Below are 12,494 nucleotides of genomic sequence, written 5' to 3' on the forward strand. Positions count from 1 at the left end.
AGGGAAAAGAAATTCATAAATGAGAAAGAGGATACTCTCTTTTCTGGTAATATGTATGATGTTCTATACAAAGTGAGAAACATTGAGGTATTCTATTTTTTAACATATATTACACGCATTTTATATATTTTATGTATACGTATGTTGATATATATATTTTTACTTGCATCAAATGTGTGACTTCATATATGTGACGTTAGGTATATTCAGTACATTCGGAATAAGTTAAGACGCTGCGAAATTGTTCTGATTACTTGTGACTTGTTAAGTACGTAAAGTTACGTGACTCGCTCTGTGTTCTGACTCATAATTATATTCTAGAGACAGAAGTTCACACGCAGGTAAATAAAACGTAAAATTGACACTGGTCAACGGTACAAATTTCGAACGGCATGGACACGTTCGTGGCTACCCGATGAAAAGAGCTGTTTCAATTATTCATGAATATTTAACCGCACTTCAAGTCTTGCTAAATTACAGAAATACTAGCTAGCAATCCCATTAACGATGTCGCCAACGACAGCCCGTTCTCTCTGTGATTTCGTCGAAATAAATTTTGAATTAAACGTTTAGAGTGTACGAGACGCTTAATATTTGATATTAATAATGTTCGACATATATACATATATGTCTATTCGTTTAGATAACTCTTTATAAGTGTGTATGTATAACAGAGGAGTATCGATGTTGTAATAATAATGCATTAGTCGAGTAAAGCAAGTGCATATAAATAGTCGATCGACGTCGGTCGTACGAGTAAGTTAATATTAGCGAATTTAGTGACTTCAATATCAAGTTTATTTTAAGTTGTTGACTTGCAAAGCGAAGAGAATATACTTACGTGAGAGAGGAGACGAAACTAAAAGTGTACGTGGCGCATATGTATTAATACTAATAAACAATTCGACCACGAGAGCACCATTTGTTTTCGCTTCGTTAGCGTTTAAAGGTGTTCACTCGAGCAGAATTGTTTCAATATTTCTTTTCTCCAATAACGTCAGTGTTACGAGGTAAGGCATGTCAAATATTTCCATTATTCTTATCAAGATCTTCCTAATATTTGTATCACGTGAAGCTACGATGCGTGTATGCACAGATTATTTGATTATCTGCAAATTCGATCGATGCGTAGGATTCATGGCGAAGAGAATGAAGCTCGATGAAATACAGAGAGAGAGAGAGAGAGGGGGGGGGGAGGGAGAGAGAGAGGGAGAGAGAGAGAGAGAGAGAGAGAGAGAACGTGATGAATTGACGTCATGAGATGTATCTTTATAATAGAATTGCGCATAAATATTTTTATGCACAATTCATAAACTACATTTTCAACTCATACGTATATATGTAAATATATGTACGATCAGTTCTTGATAGGATAAAAATGATAAAGCAGATGAGTAACATCATGAGGACAAAGTTTAAAGTCTTTTAGAGTGATTTGTACATATGACAATGCGTCTGGGTTGCGAAGAATGTAAATTATCGCATTAAAAACATCTGTCAAAGAAACATTTCAAACACCTGCGAAAGAAGGAAACATTGTAATTACATTATACACCTAAACTGACTGCATCAACTAACTAAAACCATGCACAATGATTTTTTCATGTCAGATCTATGTTATGTAAGATAAGCTTATCTTATCTCATTAAAGAGAAAGAATTTTCGAAAGAAAATACATTTTCCTTCCTTTTATGAAAGGAAAAATAAACCAAAGACACAGTTTATCATCTTTCTGACACTTATTTCATTATAATTATTCACCTTCGTAATTTTCATTAAAACTCGGCAAACTTTTAGTCTTTATTTCTCCGTGTGTATTTTGTTAATTGACTTAACTGGTATAATAACGATACACGATATATCGGGTAATTATTGCTACTTCAAAACATTTTATATTTGCTAAAAAAGTGTGAGAAATATCACGAGCAGAAAGAAACATTTTTTGAGGTTCGGCAATCCCTGTATAATCGTTGCTCATATGCAAATATTGAGAAATATAGTTTTCGGGACCAATCTTGCTGAACAATCGCCATGTTTTTTTTCGCCTACACCTACGCGTACTGTTTTATTGTGCGTATAGGAGAGCGACTTTTGTAAATTCTCGAGAGAACAAAGAGAGCTATTCGTGAAAAGAGAATAAGCATGGCGGGAAATACAAAGAGAGAAAGAGACAGAGAGAAAGAGAAAAGGGGAAGAAAGAGAAGTAAACTTTTTGTACAATACAAGCGCACTCGACTCGCTCCAAATTCCTTTCTCTTATCTTCCATAACTATATCTAACGACTGTGCCGTTTATATTGTGCCGCTCGACGGCCCCTTCGTATTCACTTTTTACTCCAAACATAGAAGTCGGGTAAACGTGAAACTTCACGAAGTTAAAAAGAGCACTCACGAGCGATATTTCTCGTACCTTCTCTTGAAAACTCGAGAGATGTTGCTCATCTACCGAAGGAAATGTTTGGATGAAGCGATCGATCTTATTGGTATTTCTTTCTAGACCAAACTACGTTAGCTGCAGAAAAATTAGACTAAAAACGATTATCGTAAAATTCTTTGAAGCTTTTGAAATTTAACAAGATTCATTTAATACTAAGAAATTTGCCGTTTGGAATGATTGATCTTTATGGACGTCTCATCAATAACACTCGCCAGCAGTGATCTCGATACCTTCTCTCTCTCTCTCTCTCTCTCTCTCTCTCTCTCTCTCTCTATATATATATATATATATATATATATATATATATATCTTAAACTAGAGGTGATTCAACTACCCCATGGGATGCAATTTCTTGAAATCGGCTCCGATCGCGGCGGAATGCGAAACCGCGAATGCGGTAATCGAGATGGCTGCTTCGAAGTGGTCTCAATTCGACCATCTGGATGGTTACGTATCCGCTTCATCGTCTAATCTTCGTTCGTATCCGAAGGCTATCTCGCTTCCAATTAAGAGAACTTCCGCTTTGTCTCGTTGGCAAGATCCAATCAATCATCACCATGACACTTCGAAATTTGACGAATCTCTCTACATGCGATATCGTAGACAACTTATTTATAAAACTTCAATGGTCTCTATCTATCTACGTTTACGTCTCTAACGTTGCTCGATTTTATCGTGATAGAGAAATGACAAACTGTCTGCGCATTACTCCCATGTGACGCCGTCGAAAGCCCGGGAGCAAAGGACATATCAAGAGAATGTCATAATGACTTGCAAAACGAAAACAATGTTGGTAAAATGACTACTATTTATCGGCCTATCTGAAATAGTGTCATTGTACTTCGTCGATTCAAAAATAAATATTTATGAATGAAATTGAAAAATTTTTTATAAACAATCGATTTAGGTATTTTTAGAATTAGGATATAGGATATAGGATATTTTATTTTCTACGCCATGATAGATGTGATCTGTAGAAGGAAAACTTAAATCTCGAAATTCAGTAGAAACACTTAAAAAGTATACTAATCGATTGGAAATTGAATCGCGACAAACTATCGATCACTTCACTAATAATATATTAACTAACGTTATTGCACTTATTATTTCGCAATGTTCCACTATATCTCACTACGTTTTATTGTGTCGTTTTAGATTCATTCATTATTAGTGAATACCGATTAAGATTGTTTTTTCCGTAAGAGTCTTTATTGAAACTTTTGGTTGAGATGATCTCCAAACGTATGTGCCACGATATCAGCTGGTTTGTTTCTATACACGTACGTATTCGGAGAACAGTATTTTCATATATAACCAAATTATTACTATATGTTACATAATAATAATTACTAATTATGTTATAATATTATGCAATAAAAATGTAACACGATTTAAGAAGTGAATAAAGATTCTCGATCTATATGAAATATTATTGTTGCAATCTATTAAATAAAGATACGTGTTAGATAAAGAATACATAAAAAGTAAATGATTTTAATTATAGTAAATTTAAATGCTCTATACATTAGAATAAATTCTGATTGGTTATGGTCAATCTTTCGATTATCGCTTGAATTAAAACAAAATGTATTAATCGTATGATTATATTGCTATGCAATAAAAATATAATATGTAAGTAACTATTTTAAAAATAATCTTTTTATTTATTTGAAATTTTAAATAAAACATCTGCGCTTCTCACAGAAGTTAGGTCTAGTAAAATTTTCGATAGTATTAATTAGATCACATTTATTTTTAATATTATATATAAATGTTTAAATACCATTATATGTATTGTATAGATTAGCTTTAAATAAATAAATTTCATACGCGCATACAGTGGATAATTGTATCTCTTACTAATAAAGTTTCTATAATTTTCAGTTTCTGTAATATTTATAAATTGGCAAAATTTGACTTTCTGATTCTAGTTGAAATTACTTTATATATTATTTTACACACAAAGGTAAATCTATTTGCTTAAAAACTTAAAAACGGAAAAAATATTTAATCGATAGATATCGAATAATACATAAAACGGTTATAATTTTTTGACGATATTTTAATGGAAAAGTTCCAAAAAACTCATTTTCGAAAATGTAAGCATAAATTAGTTCAATGTTTGTGTTCGTTCAAGGACAGAAGGAGAGGCACATAGTAATATGACACACACGTAGAAACATTGATCGGTTTCACGTAGAGCAGATATCTTATATTCTATCATCGCGTATGCGCGTATGTCTGAATATATAATTCTCATAAATCTATTTTATCATAATAAATTGATTATTCCAAAAATTTTAATTTAAAATAACGAATTATAGAAATTCTTTCATTTTTTATATAGACTGATAGTTTCAATGTAATTATTATTTTAATGTATTCAATGATACAATGAAAATACTACTGAGTTAATTAGCTGTCTACTTCGGTGCATTTCAAAAGTATTTATTTCTTGTTAATAATAATTTAATGGATAATTAATTCATTTCATATTGCTGCTTTAATTTACTATCTATAGGAGTAATTTCAAGGAATGTATTTTGTACAATTTGTGATATTTCGTTTTGTATAATTTAATTTTATTTTAACTAAAAAGTTCCAAGAAATTAATTGTAGCCGTATCAAAGGCAAAAATAATTCAAGAAGCTATATATTTTAGAACAAAACTTTCTTCTATAGGAAACTGTTGATAAGCATATTTCTAAATTATATAGCCTATCATTTTACATTTTTTGTTTTTTATAATGAGTGTAATAATGATTTTATTTTAGTCTTATTTAGTTAATCATTGCGAAATCGTATCATATTAATTTATTTTCTAATTTCAATCAATTTCGATATTGACTTATCTCATTTTCAACCTACTTCATAAATCAATCCTCCTCAATTTTTATCTTTAATTACGAACGAGTATTTTGAAGCCATTACAGAACTTTACAAGCAGTAAATGAAAAAATTCATATCATTCTAATTCTTATAATTGGTATATGGAATATATAAACAAAGAACACTACCATGAATATAATCCTTTTTGTAATTTTAAATGACAAATTCTTTATCTTTTGGCGTAATTTTTTTTATTTATATTAGTTCAGAATAGAGTCATCTTATCTAATTACGATAATATTAATGATAAACAGCATATATATTCTCGTTCGATCTTCCGTAAAATTATTAAAGAATTCGTGGAAAAAATATCTATAGAAGTTGGTGCAAGTAATAAATGATACTTTTCAAGTTCCATATTTTATTATGACCGTAGTAAATTTCTCGTTGATATTTTTTCTGTGAGATTTTTTACTTAACTAATTATTGAAAACTTAAAACGAACATAAGATCTGCCTAGACACTCGTCTTTATTTCTTTCTTCTCCTTTACGTGATTCCATTGCTCTTTCGTCATTCTTTTTATTCTAGGGATAATGAACTCACATCACGTTTCAAACGCATTCCCTTTTTGTGCGCTATGCAATAAATCTATACTACTACATATATAGCACATAACATACTTTACAATATTTTCAAATATAACAGCGAGCTATTTCGATATAACAATATCGACAAATTTATATATACCAATGACGAGAAGATATTCGTGACAGTTAGATCGTAGAATATAAGTCGAAGAATATTATTAGAATATGATAGTATTGGTTGTAATATAAGAATTTTATATTTATAGTTTAATCTAACTTATTGAATGTAAATATGAAAATAACAAAATGAACTTTCACAATGCTTTCCCATGTAGATTCTTTTTTTTTGACTCTTCATTATTTAATACTTCAGGACTAATTTTTTCGATTTTAAAATGATACCGAACATCATTTCATCCACGCATTCATCTGTTAAACATTGTATTCACACTCTCTTGTCCTTGTATCGTTATTCATACAAAAATATTTTCTATCTGATATCTTTTATTAAAAGAAAGGAAGAAGACAGAGGGAAGGAAGCACACTCACACAATTATTGCTTTAATTATACTTGTACATTAATTTCTCTTATCTTACAGTATGATTTTATTAACTAATTAAAACATTTATGGAAAAGAATCAATTAATAAATCGAGGATCAATTAATAAAATATAAGAGGAAATTATTAAAACTTCCATTATATATTAAAATTTCTTTCTTTCAAGATAAAGTATTAAATTATTTCTAAATATTTGTGTACAGAAAGTGATGCTACTCTTAATATTTCAAAAAAGAATTATTAACTCATAGGTTTAAAATATTAGTTAATCTCCTTTAAATCAACATTCTCAACAATTAATACACTAATTTCCGTTTCTCACCGTTTTGCTTCTTTCGTGTTCATTTTTACGTAGAATGCAGATATTATACATAAGAGTGAAAACAAATCAGTATGAATTTCATTTCAAAATTCTTGTTTATAGTGACTATTAATATTTTCGTGATCGTGCATAACGTACGTTTTACGTGCTAGATACATGTAAGTTGTGAATTGAGCGTTGGTACGTGAAATTTCTAACTAAAGGAATTATTATGCGGTAGAAAACATAAGAAATTATGACATATAAATTAAGCTTTGGATATTATAGTCCATATTTTATAACAAATAAAAAAATATTACCTTTAAGTATATACTATACTAGTACTACTAGTACTACTACAGTATGGTACTATAATTGTATTTACTAGTATTTTTTTCTAAAGTAACTGATTAAGCAATTGGCCGTAACAATCGATTATAGTAAATTTGTGTGTAGACAAAATCAGGGCAAATTGATACGTTTACTAGTTTTTAATTTTTGTAATTTTTATATGAATTAATCATTTAATAAAAAATATGTTAAAACATATTTTGGTCCTTCCTCTTTAGAAATAACGAAACTTTTCTGAAATGCATATAAAATAAATTGGAAAATATATATTTGGTGAAATCAAAATGTATCAATTTATTCCACTGCGGGCAAATTGATATATATGTTAAATATCTTGGTATGACTGTAAATAGTATTTTTTTTAATCAATCTAAATAAAATTTTTATTAATTAAAATATGTTACTTCAGTCATATCATATTATATATATGTATATATATACATACATACATAAAGGAGCGTGTCTAGAGGCATTATAAATGAATTCGAAACAGAAGTGTTTTTAAGCACCGAAAGGATTTTGAAATACACATAACAACGAGCATTTGTCTGTCTTCGACAGAAACTCGGTTTGAAAGACCGTGATGAACATTTCGGAATATGTAGATATACTAAAATAGAGCTTGTTAATTTCTATATGTGTAAAGAAGTTATGCATTATGGTAATTAAAGTTCGTTTTGTGTGTTTTATATATATATATATATATATATATATATATATATATATATATAAGATATAAATAAAATTTTTTTATTTGAATTTAATAAACATAGTGAACAATAAAAAATTAATTTTCTTCCAAATTTGAGTAACACTTAATGAATGTATAATTACAATATTCTGACAGAATTTTATGTGAATATTTTTCATAGGAAATATATATTGAATATGTTTTTCAGTTTGTTCAGATTTTGAGAATGAATTCTTTTCATCATGTACAAGTTATTATTTTTTTCAAATTGATTTTATTTATATTTTTTTTACTGCTATGTTCTAATTATCATACTTATTGATATGTTACAAGGGTTATATCATTTAATTAGAAACTTTAACCGTACATAAAAATGTCTATTCTTCATCGATAATATAGATTAAGAATTTATTAAGGGAACAAAATAAAAAATGTTATGAAGGAGTATTAGGAACGCTTCTATTCGAATTTGTAGACTTAAACTGGCTCGTAAACTAGTCGCACGTAGAAATTGACCTTAATTTAATGATTAGAATACAAACCAGAAAGATCTACAAATTGTAACTGAAGAGAGTCCAACTATCAATGATAAATCTCTTTTTGAAATTCTCTTTTTTTTCTTTCTACTACACAATTGCATTTGCTCGACAGCACTTTACAATTACAATTAGAGATGATGGATCATTTAATTTCCTTGGAATGTAAAATATATGCTGAAATAATATTTATTAAAAAATGTTTAAAGTAGAAGAAACTTGAAATGGTGAAACTTAAAGTGAAAGAAACTTGAAATTAAACAAAATTGATTATATATCGTTTATTTCCAAATAGTTCAACAGCAAATTGGCTGCTATTAAAATTTTTCACTTTTTATCGAATAAATTAGACATACTTTAAAAAGTACTTTTATTTCTGATATCTAATATTTCAGCAAAAAGTATGATATTTGATTTTTATAGATTATATATAATATTTCTTATAATGAAATAATTTCAAATTCTAAAATGATTCAAAAAATTAGAAATTTTACAAGAAGTTTAATATAAAAGGAATTTTGGAAGGACTACTTAATTATTATTTAATTTTCTTTTAGTATATATTTTAATTAAATTGCACATCCCTAATGTTACAATAACAAATTTAATATTTATTATTATATTCACATTTTTTCAGCAAATATATTGAATCTTTTTTATTATATTTGTAGTATATATATTATATTTACGTTCGTAGATATTTGGTTTGCTTTACAATTACTATATTGATAATTATATAATAAAATCGCATTCTTCTTCAAAGAAGTTCTTCAAAAAGAATTTTGTTCTTTAAACTATTACGACTTATCGAATGTAATCTATTTTGTGATGCAAACGCGTGTAAGTTCTTGTAAACTAACATTTATAACATAAAATGCAAAAACCTCAAGACTAATATTTACACAAAAAGATTTATTATTATCAAAATATAAAGAATTATATAAATATTATTAAAATTAATAAAGTATATAAATAAGTGCGTAACGGATTCAAAACTATATGACTCATTCTTGATAATAATCATATGTATACATTACTTTGATTTTGTTAAATACGTGCATCTTTTTTGAGGAAATCAAAATGAGAAACGAGAATGTAATGAAAACCAAAATATTGGTATGAAAATAAAGGCGAACGCTATATTATGAAATAGCCAAAGAGAGTAATGAAATAAAGCGTGTATATACGGTAACATATATAAATATATATATATATATTATAGATTTACGTATAGGACCAAGTAGAAGATAGTATTCTACTGACTCACTCGTCGGCAGGCTACTAATTCGTATCAATCTCTATTAGGACGCAAGCTCGGCTCGGTTCGTCCGAGAGAGTTGCTTTCAGTTCAAACCCGTAATATTGCCCTCGGTTTCCCTCTATCTCTTCTCAGAATCCTTTTATCCATCTATCTCCTATTTCTCTCCTTGTTGTATTCATGCTTTCTTCCTTCGTTGCTCTCCTCTCTCTCTTTTTCTCTCTCTGATTCTGCCTCTCTCTCTCTCTCTTTCTCTCTCTGATTCTGCCTCTCTCTCTCTCTCTCTCTCTCTCTCTCTCTCTCTCTCTCTCTCTCTCTCTCTCTCGCTTTACCCTTTCATCCATACACGCAAACCGTTTCTATATTTACTTTTAATGGGATAGTGAACCAAAAATGCACTCGCGAAATTCGATTTGCAGTCGGTGAAAACATAATTGATAGAACGTAGACGCAACTCACGATCTCTCTTTCTCATTGACCTAATCTCAAAAATTTATTTATTGCCCGTGATTTAAAAAATTTTTTTATCGTCCTAATTAAAGCGTTGACCTTTTCTTACTAATAAAAAGAAGAAAAAAAAGAAATCGTCGAATAGGTCGTTCACGCGCCAACGACGTTTTCAATAAACCTTCCTTCTTGAAGCTTCCAAGGAAATGAGAAAGTCTTTTTATTTTTCTTTTTTCATTCGACATCGAAATTTTTCATTCAACATTGAAATTGTAACTTCAATTTTAAAAATGACGTATCCTTCTTTGTTTTAACGATACATTGATCGTTCTTCTATCTTTTAGATGTTTGACAATGCATAAAAGTTTTGATTTAGAATTTTATATTCTTACGTTATAACTTCATGATATAGTATAGGTACACGTATACGCACAATTAAAATTTCATACCACTTAATATACTTTATTCGAATGAAAAATAAATAAACATGACTATGTATTGTTCGTAATTTACGACAACAATCAGTTACGACGAAATAATTACATGCATTATGGAAACTTGACCTCATATAAAAATTATAGAGTTCTCCAAACTTTTGCTATAAAGAGAATGTATTTTTAAAACTCACAGAACAATAAATAGAAAAAGTAGTAGCAACGTGATTTAAAGTTTCTAAATATCCAATAAATTTCTTTTTAATTTTTATCCCTTCTACGTCATCGCCTAAACTATCAAAGTAACGTTTAAAAACTATCGAAGAAACGTAGATAATCGTCGAACTTACTTCATCGGGCTAACGCGGAATCTAGTCGCTATACAAAGAGCTTAAACAGAGGGAGTATAATAAATGTCCTGGTGCAAGATTCAATGGTGGTCGTTTCATCTACGCGGTTTCGTTAGCGCGAGTGACATGATCTTGACCGATTACCGTCGCGCTGTGGAAACTGTTAGGTTTCGCAACCTTGCATCGAGTGCAACCGAGAAACTCGTTAGTCAACGACGTGTGACGTCATCAAAAGAGAAAGACAGAGAGAGAAAGAGAGAGAGGGAAGATCGTTGCCATCTAGTTGACTTCCGATCTATGTCGGTCGTTTCGGCTTGTATATTTCCACTCGATCGATTAAAAATTCACTATTCCCGAAGCAAATCAAATTAGAAGATACTTCTCCTTCTATTTTTTTTTTTTTTTTTTGTTAGATTATACGAAGAGATGCTACGGAGCAGTTCGAATTAACCGCGAACGTGACGTATCGAATTGAAGTATTTATAGAAATTGCTAAACCACGAGAGAATTTTCTTGAATAAAGAGCTCGACCATCGGGTTTTTAAATTTTCGTGATTCCAAATTAAAACATTATTATCGATATAAATTTTGCTAAAGTACAAATTTTTTTGATGAAAAAATATACTTAAAAATAAAATAATCGATAATTTTTTCAATGAAAGAACGAATCCCTCGTATAATAATGGACTCGTGATTGGTAGTCAGTCTATGTGATTCGAAATGATGCAATGCGCTTCGTTTGCTTTTTCAACAGACTGGCCTCTACCGGGCTGAGCACACTCTCTCACAATCAGTAGCACGACGTCGACTGACCATGTCGCACGAGTCTTCACACGACGGAATCGAACCGTAGTTCGAATTGTAATACGGAACTTTCGAGTGACCTTTAATGTTATTTGATCGATCGATCGAACTCGACTGATCTTTCAATCTACATACATACAAGTGGTCTTCTTTGAAATTCATTTCGATTTCGTAAATGAATGATCGATATGTCGAAAATCTATTAACTAAAATGGCGGTGCAAATGACCAAGTGAATCGATTAAATCGATAATAAAAAGGAAGAGAGATGTATGTTTCATATAATATCAATATTCGTCCGAAAGAGAAGGTAAAATTAGAAATACCTACTCACGCTTTTTCGCCACGTAAATATCGTCTCAGGGCCATAATTTCTCCCAGCTTCTCTCTCTCTCTCTCTCTCTCTCTCTCTCTCCCTCTCCCTCTTACACTCCGTCCATATTCGTGCTTATCACATTACTTTAGCAGAACAAATTAACGGGACGCTGAAAAACAATGTCATACTCATTCGTTCTGAATAATTAATAATACGCGCTCTGGCTTTCCGCATAGTTCGAAAACTTATTACTTTTACAGAGTTTTCGGACTATGTATACTTTCTGAGGAAGGAAAAGTTCGTCGAATAAAAAAGCTCTTTTCGGAAGTTTCTACTGTGACGATCGAGCTCACGTCAATCCCGTTAAATTCCTTCCGGCTGCTAATGCGCTGAGAAACCTTTCTCAATTTTTCTCTTTTTTCTTCTTACCTGTCTCTCCACTTTTTCTTATTTCCCTTACCTCGCACATAAGACCACGTTAACACAAAAAAGATCGCGCTGCGTAGCAAATACCGCGGGGATGCCAAATTTTCGATCAATAAACGAAACTAATATTATTCTCATGAGACAGGTCTTAGAATTAGTCTTAGGTT

The 12,494-nt window shown here is 30.1% G+C and overlaps 1 protein-coding gene across 3 annotated transcripts in view; it reads left to right on the plus strand.

The window, feature by feature from the left end:
* The first annotated feature begins 743 nt into the window (after positions 1–743).
* LOC122638224 (sodium-coupled monocarboxylate transporter 1) overlaps positions 744–12,494 on the plus strand; it is a 34,579-nt gene continuing 22,828 nt past the window's right edge. The window contains exon 1 of one of the 3 annotated variants that reach the window (XM_043831088.1): positions 744–1,010. The gene's annotated coding sequence lies outside the window, so the exon portion shown is untranslated. Of the gene's footprint in view, positions 1,011–11,565; positions 11,896–12,494 lie in introns of those variants that run through there. The other 2 variants (XM_043831087.1, XM_043831089.1) reach the window with 2 other exon arrangements.

Source organism: Vespula pensylvanica, chromosome 2 (assembly GCF_014466175.1).
Source record: "Vespula pensylvanica isolate Volc-1 chromosome 2, ASM1446617v1, whole genome shotgun sequence".
NCBI classification, from domain to species: Eukaryota; Metazoa; Arthropoda; class Insecta; order Hymenoptera; family Vespidae; genus Vespula; species Vespula pensylvanica.